The sequence below is a fragment of the Elephas maximus genome, chromosome 6, assembly GCF_024166365.1.
Source record: "Elephas maximus indicus isolate mEleMax1 chromosome 6, mEleMax1 primary haplotype, whole genome shotgun sequence".
In the NCBI taxonomy this organism is placed as follows: domain Eukaryota; kingdom Metazoa; phylum Chordata; class Mammalia; order Proboscidea; family Elephantidae; genus Elephas; species Elephas maximus.
The window spans coordinates 62714818-62731216 of NC_064824.1; the positions used below are offsets into that span (position 1 = coordinate 62714818).

The following is a 16399-nucleotide window of genomic DNA, read 5'->3' on the forward strand; positions in this document are numbered from 1 at the left end:
CTCCAGTACTGCATTTGTTTGTTGAAACATCTCAACAGGTATTCAATTCCTGGAGCCTTGTTTTTTGCCAATGCCTTCAGTGCAGCTTAGACTTCTTCTTCCTTCAATACCATTGGTTCTTGATCATATGCTACCTCCTGGAATGGGTGAATGGCAACCAATTCTTTTTGGTACAGTGACTCTGTATTCTTTTCATCTTCTTTTGAGGCTTCCTGCGTTGTCCAAAATTTTACTCATAGAATCTTTCAATATTGCAACTTGAAGCTTGAATTTTTTCTTCAGTTCTTTCAGCTTGAAATATGCTGAGTGTGGGTTCTTCCCTTTTGGTTTTCTAGCCCCACTTTGCACATTTCATTATAATACTACTTTGTCTTTGTCTTCTTGAGCCACCCTTTGAAATATTCTGTTCAGCTCTTTTACTTTATCAATTCTTTCATTTGCTTTAGCTGCTCTTCATTCTAGAGAGCAAGTTTCAGAGTCTCTTCTGACTACCATTTTGGCCTTTTCTTTCTTTTCTGTCTTTTTAATGACCTTTTGCTTTCTTCATGTATGATGTTCTTTATGTTATCGCACAACTCATCTGGTCTTCAGTCATTAATGTTCATTGTGTCACATATATTCTTGAAATGGTCTCTAAACTCAAGTGGGATATATTCAAGGCCATATTTTTCCTCTCATGGACTTATTTTAATTTTATTTAGGTTCAACACAAACTTGCAAATGAACAATTAATGGTCTGTTCCTCAGTTGGTCCCTAGCCTTATTCTGACTGATACTGTTCTGATATTGAGAATCTCCATTGTCTCTTTCCACAGATATAGCTGATTTGCACTCCATATAGGGTCGCTATGAGTCAGAATCAACTCAGCAGCACTGGGTTGGGTTTTTATACATATACAAAGGAAACCCTGGCAGCATAGTGGTTAAGTGCTATGGCTGTTAACCAAAAGGTCTGCAGTTCGAATCCACCAGGCACTCCTTGGAAACTCCACGGGGCAGTTCTACTTTGTCAAGTAGGGTCACTATGAGTCAAAATCAGCTCCACGGCAACAGGTTTGGTTTTTTGGTTGTTTTGCATAAATGAAAAAAATTAAAGATTCTGAAGGTCATCAGTAAAAAAAGGTTCTCTTGAATATATTTCAGTGTTCAAAATGTTTCTCTAGGGCTTTATTAGTTGCTTCCACAGTAGTATTTAGGGCTCTTATGTCCTTCTTTTAAGCTACATAGGCTATCCACACATAACTTTGTCTATAATTTTGTAAACTGTTGCTTTGGAAAGTACATTTCAAATTTCATCCAGAGGGAGACTAGCATAATGGTCTTATTGAAGTTTATTTTTTGGTAATATAAAATTCTATGAGAGCAATTTGACACTACATACCAACTCTAATCTTGGAATTGGTACCTTTTTTCTCTGACAGTAAATAAAGTTGAAAAGGATTAGGTAATGTCTAAGTAAATACAATGTAATTATAAATACAATGGAGCTGGAAAAAGAGAGAACTTTCATCGCCAACGAAATGGATAGCTGCTGTCCACTGTTGTCTATGAGTAACTGGCGACGTGAGCAGATCGTGATGTTTCTTTCTTTCTCTTTATAAATGAATAAAGTAATAAATGTAAAATCACTAAAGCTTACAGTTTAAACATCTTTGACTTCTTAAACCTACAGTTCTTTAGAATTTCTGCCACAAACATATAATAAAATTTAACAAGACAAAAATAGCCATTAAAGTTTTGTTTTTGTTTCATTAATCTCTATTTTTGTGCCATCATGTTTCATCCTCCTATGTACATACATACAAACATTTAAGGGAAAAAAAATTTCCCATTTCTAAAAGATAAGAACAATCTAGCCCTCGTTATATACCTTTTTATCTAACCCTTTTGATATTTCTTAATGAATTGTTTTATTTCTATCTGTAATACATGAAGTGCCTAATTTAACAAATGGGGTGAATAACAGGTCAAAAATATTAACGGGTTAAATATAACAGGTAATGCTATTATTCCCACTTTCCTAACAAGGAACTGAGGCACAGAATAATATACTCAAGTTCATAGAGCTAAAAAGATTAAGAGCTGTTGTTTGAAGCCAACTCATCACTCTTTTAGAGTATTAACCATAATCTTAACTACTATGAAACGCTATTGCTGTCTATTCTCATTTCCTGGAAGATTTATGTTGCAAGCAACTTTGGACTGTGAAATGGTTTTTTTCATTCTCTGAATTCACTAATTTCTCCTCCTGAGCTTCAGTTATAGGGGACTATGTTCTACCTCTTTTCCTATTTTTCCACTCTGCTAGTTACTTCAGCAGGAATTGTTGTAGCTAGGTACCCTCTTCCTGTGCACCTCATCCAAACTCACTGTTTGATTTTGCTAAAGTTCCCAAATGCTACCTTGCTGATATACCAAAGACACTGTGCCTCAGCCCTTTAGCTGTCTCACCAATCCACCGCTGTCCCCACTGATACACAACTCCTTAATTAGAAAGGGCCCCACTCTGCCTATTTTCTTCTGTTTTTCTCTTTTCACATTTTACTCCGTTTTGACAATACGAACTCTTCAATTCTTTTTTTACACTCTGTTCACCATCACTGCTACTGCTCTCCTTAAAGGAGATTCACAACTGTCTAATCCTTTAACTAGAAGCAAAACATCTGAATTCCTGGCCTGAAGCCTCCGCAGCTGAAACTTGTTTCCCTACTTGCAGTTCACGTCCATATGTGCCAGCCTGTCTCTCCCCTTTTGGAATAATATCTGATGATGGATTCAGTTCCCCCATGTGATTGTTCCACTGAAATTGTGCTCAGAAAGGAGGAATTTGAAGTTCGACTCCAAATGAAACTGCGAATACAAAACCTTACGTGTTTTTGAGTAAGCCTTTTATTGTGAAGATGTTACATAAATTTTAGAAAACCATGAAGTGCAAAAGTAACACAAAAAATAGACTAGGGAAGAATGCCAAATTTCAGAAATTTAGGGGCTTTTGTCTTGAAAGAATGCAACTGTACATTATTATGGTAAAGAATAATTCAAAAAAGAAAATTTTAATTTACCTCTTCTGTGAAATTTTCTGAATTATCTCAGGAAGAATTAGTCATTCCTTTCATATGTTTCTATAGCATTTGGTAGCCCTGTGGTATAGCTCTTATCACGTAACAACAACTGTCTTCAAACAGGGTGGATGGAGCATTTCAGACTGAGGAGAGACCCAAATCTCAGGGGCTCTGCAAACACCTTGGTTCACTTGTAACGTGGAGGGATGTGGGATATGCAAAGATGGACCTGGGCTTAAATTTGGACACAGGAGAATTATTGTGTACAGCAAGCAGAAATACTTCAGTGTCTAAAGCCAATGCAGGAAGAAATGGGTGAGAAGACACAAAATACAGAAGGAGGAGTGAGCCAGTGGAAAGAGAGCAGCATTGCAAGTTGCAAGGACATGGAGAAATGCAAGGTGGCAAGTTGCCCAAAGGGCTAATCAGGAAGCCCTCAAATGCAAATACCAATTGTTTTCCATGTGATATGCTTGCTAACCTCCCCCTGGTAAACCACAATCCATCACTAAGGTTCTGGTAGCTTTGGAAGGGGTTAAATCAAGGAAATGAAGAAAATTTCACAAGGTTGACACTAAAAAGAATTCGGAGGTGGTAAGATATAGTCAGAGTCAGAGGTGGCCCCAAGAGTATAAAAACCTTGGGAATTTGTAAAAATATTACAAAGGGAATTTCCACAGGGAGTATAGTAAGGTAGCCATGTTCTGATTCTAGTCATGCCATCCTTCCCCAGAAGTGGTACATGAGAAGTGGTAGATACATGCAAGGCTTCTTCAAAACCAACCTCAGACCAGTATGAATGCTTAAAATACTTAATTGCAGCCTCAGTATTCAGCATTAAAAGCATTGAACAGATGATCCTACCTAGAAGATTTTGAGGATGGGAATTCCTTACTGTCTGGCTCTCCCATAATGGAGCCATTACACTATGAAAGTAGGGCATTAACTAGTAAGCAAATCCAGTATACAATGGGTCTGCTGCAGAGATTAATCACAAAGTGCACTAATGGAGAATGAAATTGTCTCTAAAATACAGTTGGTAAAGAATTATCTATCTGAATGCCAAATTACTTCTGCCAAAAAAAAAAAAAAAAAAACAATTTTGGTCTAGAGATTAATTATTCTGAGCTGATAAACCTGAGACCAGTTGGCTAGCAGGTTTGACCACGAGATCCCCACAGGAAGGATGCTCGTCTTCCTGTCTGCTAAGGTGGGGCACACACACACCACCTGAAACCCAAAGCAGATCATTAAAAGTTGAAAAGGATTGGTTTAACTTGATTATCCATTTCTCATTCAAATGAGAATTTCTTTCTTCCTCCTCAACTACCAAATCACAATATATATTTTTTATTGTATTACTTAGAACCTGCTTCGATTATTATTTACAGATTTATTTTTCTTTTGTAAGATAGAGATTTTCTGGAGAGCAGAGATTTTTTTTTTAAAGGAATTTCTTTAAACAAAGACATCCTTATGAGATTTCCCATGTCTTTTTTGAAATAATTCTTCATATTGCTTTCACATCTATTATTTGAACCTATAATCATTCCAAGAGCTATCCTACTTTATGAAGAAACTGATGCTAGAGAGGCAACATGACTGGACTATGCTGAGCATACATAAGAATTAAGGGAGCAGTCAGGATTAGAATAGCCTCTTAATCTAGTATTCCTACAGCTACATGTTAGCCTCAGGGAATCATATATTAAAATTCAGGTTGGGGGCATATCGTTTGGAATAGGATACAGGTATCTGCTGTCCTTTAACTTCATAGTTTAATGACATCATTAAATCATCCTTGAGTCCTCTGGAGATCTCTGCATTCATGTCTCACTTTAGGGGTAATGTCCAATTTTGTTACATGCTATATAAGACAACCACTACTTATCTGTCAGTTTGTCATACTGTGGCAGCTTGTGTGTTGCTCTGATGCTGGAAGCTATGCCACGGGTATTTCAAATACTAGCAGGGTCACCCACGGTGGATAGGTTTCAGCTGAGCTTCCACAATAAGTCTGGGAAGAAGGACCTGGCGATCCACTTCAGAAAAAAAAAATGGCCAGTGAAAACATTATGGATAGCAGAGGAACACTATCTGATATAGGGCTGGATGATGCGCCCCTCAAGTCAGAAGGCACTCAAAATACAACTGGGGAAGAGCTACCTCCTTAAAGTAGAGTCAGCGTTAATGATGTCAATGAAGTAAACCTTTTGGGACCTTCATTTGTTGATATGGAATGATTCAAAATGAGAAAACAGATGTAAACATCCATTAATAATCAGAACATAAAATGTACAAAGTATGAATCAAGGAGAATTAGAAGTTGTCAAAAATGAAACGAACACTTGAAGATAGATATCCCAGCCATTACTGAGTTAAACAGACCAGTACTGGCCATTTTGAATCAGACAATCATATGGTCTACTATGCTGAGAACAACAAACTGAAGAGCAATGAAGTCACACTTATTGTCAAAAGGAACAGTTCAAGATCTATCCTGAAATACAATGATGTCAGTAATAGGATAATATCCACACGACTACAGGGAAGACCACGTAATGTGAGTATATTCAAACTTACGACCAACCACTAATGCCAAAGATGAAGATATTGAAGATGTTTACCAACTTCTGCACTCTGAAATTGATCAAACATGTAATTGAGATGCATGCACTGATAATTACTGGTGATCTGAATGCAAAAACCGGAAACAAAGAAGAAGGATCAGCAGTTGGAAGACATGGTCTTGGTGACAGAAATGACTTGGGAGATCACATGATAGAATTTTGCAAAACCAACAACGTATTCATACTTTCAAAAACAAACAGCAACTATATATGTGGACCTTGCTGGATGGACTACACAGGAATCAAATCAACTACATCTGTGGAAAGAGACGATGGAGAAGCTCAGTATCATCAGTCAGAACAAGGCCAGGGGCCGACTAGAGAACAGAATATCAATTGCTCATATGCAAGTTTAGGTTGAAGGTGAAGAAAATTAAAACAAGTCCACAAGAGCAAAAATATGACCTTGAGTATACCCCACCTAAATTTAGAGACCATCTCAAGAATAGATTTGACACACTAAACACTAATGACCAAAGACAAGATAAGTTGTGGGATGACTTCAAGGATATCATACACGAAGAAAGCAAGAGGTCATTAAAAAGTCAGGAAAGAAAGAAAAGACCTAAGCAGATGTCAGAAGAAACTCTAAAACTTGCACCTGAACATGGAATAGTTAAAGCAAAAGGAAGAAATGATGAAGTAAAAGAGCTGAAGAGAAGGTTTCAAAGGGCAGCTTGAGAAGTCAAAGTAAAGTATTATAATGAAACATGCAAAGACCTGGAGTTAGAAAACCAAAGGGGAAGAACATGCTTGGCATTTCTCAAGTTGAACGAACTGAACAAAAATTCAAGACTCAAGTTGCAATACTGAAGGATTAGATGGGCAAAAAATTGAATGATGCAGGAAGAATCAAAAGAAGATTGAAGGAATACAGAGTCACTGTACCAAAAAGAATTGGTCAATGTTCAACCACTTCAGGAGGCAGCATGTGATCAAGAACTGAGGGTACTGAAGAAAGAAGTCCATGCTGCACTGAAAGCACTGGCAAAAAACAAGGCTCCAGTAATTGACGAAATACCAATTGAGATGTTTCAACAAATGGATACAACACTAGAAGTGCTCACTTGTCTATGCCACGAAATTTGGAAGACAGCTACCTGGCCAACTGACTGGAAAAGATTCATATTCCTGCTCATTCCAAAGAAAGGTGCTCCTACAGGATGCGGAAATTATTGAAAAATGTCATTAATATCACATGCAAGTAAAATTATGTTGAAGATAATTCAAAAATTGTTGCAGCAGCACATCCATAGGGAACTGCCAGAACTTCAAGATGGATTCAGAAGATGTAGAATGAGGGATATTATTGCTTATGTCAGATGGATCTTGGCTGAAAGCAGAGAATATCAGAAAGATGTTACCTGTGTTTTATTGACTATCTAAAGGCATTTGACTGTGTGGATCATAACAAATTATGGATAGCACTGCATAGAATGGGAATTCCAGAACAATTTAATTGTGCTAATGTGAAACCTGAACATAGACCAAGGGGATACTACCAAGGGGCAGTTGTTTGGACAGAACAAGGGGATACTACACGGTTTAAAATCAGGAAAGGTGTGCGTTGGGGTTGTATCATTTCACCATACTTATTTAATATGTAAGCTGAGCAAATAATCTGAGAAGCTGAACTATATGAAGAAGAATTGAGTGTCAGGATTGAAGGAAGGCTCATTAACAACTTGAATGTGCAGACGGCAGAACCTTGCTTGCTGAAAGCAAGGAGGACTTGAAGTACTTAATGATGAAGATCAAAGACTACAGCCTTCAGCATGCATTACACCTTAACATGAAGAAAACAAAAGTCCTCACAGCTGGACCAATAAGCAAAATCATGATAAATGGAGAAAAGATTGAATTTGTCAAGGATCTCATTTTACTTGGATCCAAAATCAATGCCCATCGAAGCAGCAGTCAAGAAATGAAATGACATATTGCATTGGGCACATTGGCTGCAAAAGACCTCTTTAAAGTGTTAAAAAGCAAAGATATCACCTTGAGGACTAAGGTGCGCCTGACCCACACCATGGCATTTTCAATCACCTCATATGCATGTGAAAGCCTGACAATGAATAAGGAAAACTGAAGAAGAATTGACGCCTTCGAATTAACGGTGTTGGTGAAGAATACTGACTATACTATAAAAGAAAGGAAAAAAAAAGATACTATGGACTGCTAGAAAAACGAATAGATCTGCCTTGGAAGAAGCACAGCCAGAATGCTCCTTAGAAGCAAGGATGTCAAGACTGCATCTCAAGTACCTTGGACATACTTATCAGGAGGACCAGTCCCTGGAGAAGGACATCATGCTTGGTAGAGGGTCAGCAAAAAAGAGGAAGGCCCTCAATGAGATAAGCTGGCACAATCGCTGTGACAATGAGCTCAAACACTGCAACAACTGTGGAGATGATGCAGGACTGGGCAGCATTTCATTCTATTGTACATAGAGTCGCAATGAGTTGGAACTGACTCAGCGGCACCTAACAACAACAACGTATAAGAGAAGACTTCCATTTCTTAAGTGTTTTAAAGATCCATTTCGGTAGTAAAAATGCAGGTCATGTGTCATGGATTGAATTGTGCCCCCAAAAAACATGCATATCAATTTGGCTAGGCCATGATTCCCAGTATTGTGTGATTTCTACCATTTTGTCATCTGATGTGATTTTCCTATGTGTTGTAAATCCTATCACCGTGATGTTAATGAGATGGATTAGTGGCAGTTATGTTGATAAGATCTACAAGATTAGATTTTGTCTTAAGTCAATCTCTTTTTAGATATAAAACAGAGAAGCCAGCAGAGGGACCTCACAACACTAAGAAAGCAGTGCCAGGAGTAGAGTGTGTCCTTTGGATCTGAGGTTCCTACACAGAGAAGCTCCTAGACCAAGGGAAGATTAATGACAAGAACCTTCCTCCAAAGCCTACAGAAAGAGAAAGCCTTCCTCTGGAGCTAGCACCCTGAATTCAGACTTCCAGCCTACTAAAATATAAGAGAATAAACTTCTCTTTGTTAAAGGCATCCACTTGTGGTATTTCTATTACAGCAGCACTAGATGACTAACACATCATGGTTTACTAAAGAGCTTTGAGACTATTAAGTTGCCCAGTAACTTCCTTGGTGCATTTCCAAACCCTAAAAGTGTTTAAACAAAGTTACTTAAAATAGGGTTACTGTAATTGATCATTCAACTGGGACATGTGATATTCAAAAGGACACTATTAATAATTACTCTTAGATAGTTTTTTTTTTTAGTAAGTATAAACAGGCACTGGCCTAGGAAAATGGGTTTGTATGATGTCAGTACTTATTAGGAACAGCTAGGTTTCAAGCATTTGATAAGCAGCTGACCTACGTGACTAAGATCTTCTTATTACAATTCTTTAAATCTGGCCCAGTATCTAACAACATACTTACACATTTGTAAGAAATCCTCAAAACTGAGTTGAGTTAAATTGTTCCAGCTGTCCCTTATAAATGCATACCAACAACCGAATTAAACTTACCAATGGATAGTGTTGAGAGGCAGATGAGAATTTTTAGAACATTCTCTATTGTTACTGATGCTTATGCATCTTATGCTAGCCTGCCTAGCTCAGTATGAAGCTCGAGAATGAAGCAATGCTTGCTAACTGTGCCTGTGTGTGTGAAATAAAGTGCACCAGGTACATAAGACACACCTAACCATTTCAAGATTGAAAATGCTTTTTAGGTCACAAAAATTTTTTTGGAAAATGTTAACACACAGCATTATGATTGAAAATAATAATAGGTCAGGTTAACTGTATTAAATTGACAAAAGTTCTAATATCAAAATTAAAGACAGAAATTGTTATATGTAAATTAATTTTTTTTAATTCACCACTTTACACTGAGCTCCATCTGTTATCTGTCTTCGTTATTAGATTCAGAGGTAATTATAATGGCCTTTAAAAAAAATTGTGATCTAAGAACACACCATACTAAACACACATACACATTAAAAAATATATATATATATATATACACACACACACCACAAATATACTGTATCACAATTAGGGCAATTCAGATATGGATAAAGTATAAATTTTATTGACATGAAAGTTAGAGACCATTAACAAAAAAAAAAAAAAGGTTATAGGACAACATGTACAATAATGTCGTATTGGTTAAAAAACAAACTAAACAATGCACATAAAGGTTGGTTAAAAAAAAAAAGTGCCATCTTGGTATAAAACCTTTTATACACACATACATAAAATTCTGTGTATGTGTGTGTATGTATAAAAGGTTATATACCAAGGTGTGCATATCTATATGTGTATACAAGGTGTATATCAAGATGTCAACAGTTGCAATCTGCCTGCATAATAATGCCATGATACTTTAATTGTATCTTTTGCTCATCTATATTTTCTAACTTTTTACAATGTACAATTACTGAGTTTGTAATCATAAAAAGTTTTTAATTAAAATTGACAATGGTCATTGTTATAAGGTATAGATGGGCAGGAGAGGAAAGGGAAGTGGGTGGTACTCCCAGAAATGGCACACAGAAAGCATTTGTGAGTGCTTGTTCACCCCCTCTTTCCCACTCCGGGAAGCAGTTGGCCAATAGAGGCCAACAAGCTCCCTGCTCAGTACTGTAAACAGTCTAGATGAGGTTTTTTCAATCCCACCAATTAAAAACTCAACAGCACTGTAACATTTAAATACTTTAAAGTTAAAATTCCAACTTCTGTTTTAAGCAGCTATAGGTGTACAAGTATCTAAACCAAAATTTAAGCGTTTTTGCAGAGTTCATCATGATTTATGCCATGAAATTGATTTTTCAGTGTTCTTGAAATCAAATAGTCTATTATATACAAGTATTTACAACACAGTTGTCATCATCTGATGCTTTTCAATAAACATAGTATAATGTGAGCTTTTAAAATTTGTCTGAGATCCATAGTGTTGTGTTACTGTCTTGCTTTTTACGAAAATGAACCACACCAGTACTATCTTGTCATTTCCCATAGTCTACTTTTTCCCAATAGGTGGCACTGTCTTCCCTGTAAAATACTCCTGAGTTCATTATGACCCACAGACATGTTGCACATATTCTTTTTGTCACTTTTTTTTTTAAATGTTTCCTGTGGCCTAATAAACATTTTCAATCTGGTTAGGTTTGTCCTACGTTCCTGGTTCACTTTATTTCACACACACAGGCACAGTTAGAGACCCGCCATGTGCCAGTCAAAACTGAGGGCTTCCTCTCAACTTCCTATAAACTGGCACTACCAGGACAGGCAAATCGGGCCCCAAATCATGTGCAGCATGTCTCTGGGTCATTTATAGGTAAGGTCCAGAGAGGGGAGGTTGCTTGTTTGAGATCACACAGCTAGTGATGGAGCCAAATCTAGGGCCTGAAACGTTTAACTTCTGGTTCTGTACTTTCTTTGTGTTTTCATTGATGGCATTCTCAGACCTGCTCAAATCAAACCCAATCCCTCTTTATATGAGGGGTATAAAAGAAAGAAATAGAAAAAAATCCTCCTCTGTTATAAATGGTGTTGATTCCATTTCTTCTCTTCAGGACAGGAAGTGTACTGATACTGTCATAGAGTGCTATGGACTACAAGAAACTTTGTGTCAATTTTTGATCAAACTGCCCAAATTGAAGACTATGCTTTCAAGAGTGTCCTAGAGAAAAGTAGGAATCGGGAACTAAAACTCAGTGAGTGAGTGATACCTGAGTATAAGGCAAGGACCAGGAGTGATGCACAAACATACGTAAATAATTTCCTTATTCTCTGCAGTATCTGTAACAGTTTAGTCTATAAGCTCGTTTTTATAAAACTTAACTTTTCACAAGTACTGATAGGTAGTACCACTTAGGCTATTGTACAGTCTGACATTTTCTGGGGAGAATAGCTCCTAGGCAGCCTGTCTTTAAGAGTCGTATCCTTAACACTCACTTTTAGTAAGGCAACTGCTGCTTTGTCTTTTGTAAAATGCAACGTATTCTACCGGTATTTTACATACACAGAGAGAGAGAGAGAGAAAGATACTTATACTGCAGTAAGCTGTATGTTATATATAAATAAAAATATTTTTAATTCTTCCTTTCCTACAATCACCCATGATATCAGGATATACAGAAATGCCTAAGACTTCAGACAAAAGCTCACAAAGGCAAGACGGTAGAGAAAGGTGACTTTCAGTCATTAAAAAGGCAGCATCACTAAGCTCTCTACTGAAAGATTTGCTAAGCCAGAGAAGACTACCAGTCTAATTCCAGATAACAAGTTTTTAGTTTCTCCCTGAGCATAAAGTCTGTTACCACCTCCAATTTCATTGTGTTCCCTTATCTGAATAAGCTCTTTGATGAAAATCAACGTACAAACAAACACATTCTTCTGAAGATAATGCTATGTGCTCACATCCTGGCAAATGGAACATTCTGAGCATACCTCTGACCTAGTTGTTTAAAAGGACAGAAAGGGGACTCTCTAAACATCTTCTCCAAGAATACATTTTGAAAAAGTATATTTAGGAAAAGTTCAACGAAGCATACAAATTAGTTTTCTAAATTTTTGTCTGTCTAGTATTAACATTATTCTTCACCAAAGTAAATGTATATAAAGTATATATTAAAATAAATATAATACATAAGGAATATTAAGACAAATTAAGAGAAAATGGTCTCAAAAATTATATTAGGAATCCTTCAGAGTGATGCTTTATCTAAGAAAACTTTTGTGTACTTAAATTTCTTTAAAATTACCCTTCCCTAGTCCTCCACCAAATTCTTATATCATTCTGTTGAAATTTTTTTCTATTCTTTTATATTAACATAGCCATGAAGAAACTTAAGTTACCTTTGTTACTATGAGTCTTCATGTTGAGATAACATTTTTTAGAAATAGAATATATTTTTCTATTTGAACATTTTTTGTTGACTTTTTTTTTTAAACAATGGGCCAGCAGTAGCTTTTCCATTCTTAAAATATCCCTAATCATACTCCTAAGATATCTAGACCCACATTCCTAAACTAAGATATCCAGAATCACACAACAACTTTTAGTCATAAGTACTATAATTATAAAAAAAAATGGAGCCATATCTGAATGATAGGAACTATTAGAAACAAAGTCCCTATACCAAACCCTAGTAAAAACAAATTCTACTCTCAGAAGAATTCTTCAGCCCTAAGCAAAAATTGTTTAAAAGCAATAAAATTTTTCTAGAGCATTCCCATACTAAGCATTCTTGCCTTGCTCCTGACCTGGAGGAAGTATCTTTATTCAAAAGATGCTGGAAAGCCACTGGGGCTCATTCCAAATGCCACTCCAAAGCATATCATTTATGTTATTACCTCTACGTATAAGGGTTTTAGATAACATTCATTGTAATGAATGTATTAAATACCTACTATATTGAAAGAAGCTATCCTAAGAATATTTTGAAGAAAAGTAAATATGTCTCATAGATTTTATGCTTTATTCAAATGTATAAGATCTACATATAAATCATAGCACACAACAATATATAATAACCATAGAATGATATAAAGTGGTCTAAGAGTTTGGAAAAGAGAGAAAGCAGTTGATTCTGGGGTGATTAGTGAGGTTTTATATAAAAAGTGTCACTTGAGCTATGTAAGATAACAAGAAAATGGGGGTAGTATATAGCACTTCAGGTGACAAACTTTTGTCTCATGAGGAGACAAAAAAAGTAGACAACCTATAGTAGGACAAAGAGTCATGTGCTGAAACTTAAGATATACAAAGAGGAGTAGTGAAGGAAAAATTACTTAATTTAGGAGATAAGAATAAGGTGTTTCGATCTTCAGGATTAGTAATTTGAATTTCCTTAATCTGGTATTGAATTGCTGTGAGTGCAGTCTTCATCAAAGGTAGTGCCATAAACAGAGAGGTGCTTTAGTCAGGTTAATCTCAAGTTCCCAAGAGAAAATGGAGGAAACAAACATGTGTCAGGCACTGATATTATTTCATTTAATCCTAGCAACATATGCTATTTTATTTAATCCTAACAATAATTCAGGTGTGAGATATATTTTTATAGATAAGGAGGCAGACAATTCAACAACAGTTGGCAGTCCAAGAACAAAAAACTGATCAATGGAAAATTACTCAGATTTAGGGACTAGAGAGGCATACACGCTGAAAAGTCAAAAGGGCAAGAAAAGTCGAGGGTCTTTATAAGTACAAATGTAATAGAAATGACTGATGCAGAATCCAAGATAAATACGGAAAAGAAGCAACCTAAAGGCAGACAGAATTAGGATTAATAATGAGGATGATGAACAAATTGAACTGAGAGACAGTGTGTGCAGATAAGCTAGACTTTAAAAGATTGTGTAGAAAAGGACAGTCATTGTGTGATCTCACTTAATGATACAGGCAAATGTATAGAGACTAAACTTTATTAGTGGCTACCAGGGGTGAGAGAGTCTCTGGGAGGTACAAATGATTAACTTGCTCTGCTGCTACCTGAAAGTCTAGATGTTCAAGTCCACCCAGAGGCACTGCAGAAGTAAGGCCTGGCAGTGGATCTACTTCCGAAAATCAGCCATTGAGAACTCTGTGGAGCACGGTTTTACTCTGACACACATGGGGTCACCATGAGTTGGAATCAACTTGCAGCAACTGGTTAAGTTAGGTTAGATTTACCAGGAGTGGGGGGTGGGGGGAGGAAAAATTTTTGCTTAGGGGTCACTGAGTTTCTGTTGATGATGGTAGGTAGAATAATTTAGAAACAGTGGCGATGACTGCATAACATGATAAATGTATTTATGGTATACTGGATTGCTTTTGTATGGCCTTTCTCACCATGGTCTTATAACTCCCACCAAATGATTAGGTGGGGCTATGCAAATAAGGTGCTTGTGGCCCACCAAAGGGATTGGAGAGCTTGGTAATAATGCAAAAAAGGTGCATGGAACCCTTGTAGGGTGGGATCATGCAAATAAATTGTATGAAACCCTAACAAAGAGACTGTTCAATTTTGCCATCCTGCTACGCTAAAGGGAGATACGGGTGTGGGGGGTGGGGGGGAACCTCACTACTACTGAGAAAGAAGAGCTAGTAGTGGAATGTGTCCTTTGGACCCTGGATCTCTGCACTGAGAACTTCCTACGCCCAGGAGACAGAGACAGAGAGAGAGAAAGAGCTGTAGCACAGAAGACAGAGAGAGATGGCAGCACAGCAGTAGCAAGAGTGATAGTGGAGCAAGAGGGCAGGAATCAGAAGACTGGTGGGAGATGGCTGCAGTGGGGCTTGCTGACCCACAGAGCTAGGAGCTTTGAAACACTTGCCTAAGCAGAGTAGAGGCAAGGCCAAGAGGCCGAAGGCCAGAGTGAGGCCTGCCTGTGGGTACAGCTGAAGAGCTGTTCTAACTGTATCCTGAGTTGTTTCTGATCCCAAGATTGTACTCTGTTACTTCCCTAATAAACCCCATAACCGTAAGTATTGTCTGTGAGTTCTGTGTGGCCCTTGCAATGACTTACTGAACTCAGCAAAGAAGTACACAGTGCAGCGGAAGGGATGGCTGTTCTCAGAATTGGTAAAAAGTTTTGGAGAGAGGAGGTATGCCTGACCTCTGCTTCATAGGAATCAGCTTTGGGCTGATCTTGATGCTGATTCTCTCTCCCCTTTGTGAAGTTAGAGGAGGTCAGACACACCCACCATGCCATTTTTACAGTATCCAATGCCACTAAATTGTACACATAAACTATGCTGAATCGGCAAATGTTTCGTTAGGTATGTTACTACAACAAAACAATTTAAAAATGGTACACCAATGTGAAAATTGCAAATCAAAAAGAAAAATTTATAAGGTTTAACAAAGCAAAACATTGCATACAAAACGAGAAACTTCAGATTTAAGCATGGAGGCAATTTTAAAGTGATGAGATCCCACCGTGTTGGTGGACAGGGGAAGATGAATACTGATATATGTGACCAGAGTTAACAAAATCAGTGGGGAACTAGAAAAATGTTGACTTTTTCCCCCTTTTTTGAAATTGCCCAACCTATTATTAGTTCAGAACCAGAGTAATAGTTTTATTTCAAGAATTGATCATAATGTCTTCTCACCCAAAAGAGGTACAGTCCAGGCAGGCAATTGCCTACATTTTAGTAAGAAGCCCACCAAAGACGGCCACAGGTCTCTCAACCTCATAAACAGGGCTCAGTGTGTGATCTCTAAAATTACTTTCAGTATAAAATGAATGACAAAATGCAACTTACTTAAATTTAATGAGAATTTAATGCTATGTATTATTTGCTAAAGCTAAACTTCTCTATTTTCATCTACTTTTAATAACTTGTAGTTGCACGTAATTTTGATTATAAATCTTAAAATTAAGGTTATCTCAAATGAGTTTTTTCTAGATAAAACCAGATAATACTTTTAAAATACTTTACTTATTTTATTATATATGTAAACACACACACAATATACTTAGGTCAAAACAGCTTAAATTTCTAAAATAGGACTTCTGATAAGAAACGGTCAAATGGAGGTGAAAGAACAAAACCAAGTGTACAATTCATGTAACTTTCCACTTCAGAATGAAATGGAAAATTACACTTGGCTTTATCTCATTTTTCCAATTTTTATGCAGGTATTAAAAGTATCAGTGTCCTAAATCACGTCTTTACTTCCTGTTGGGTTAAAGTTTGATTTTACATTTCTATTTAACTCATCTACA

General features: G+C 36.9%; 1 protein-coding gene across 7 annotated transcripts in view; it reads right to left on the bottom strand.

Annotated features, from left to right (window-relative positions):
* The window catches only part of COBLL1 (cordon-bleu WH2 repeat protein like 1), a 183517-nt gene that overhangs the window by 52652 nt on the left and 114466 nt on the right, over positions 1–16399 (bottom strand). The window lies entirely within an intron of this gene.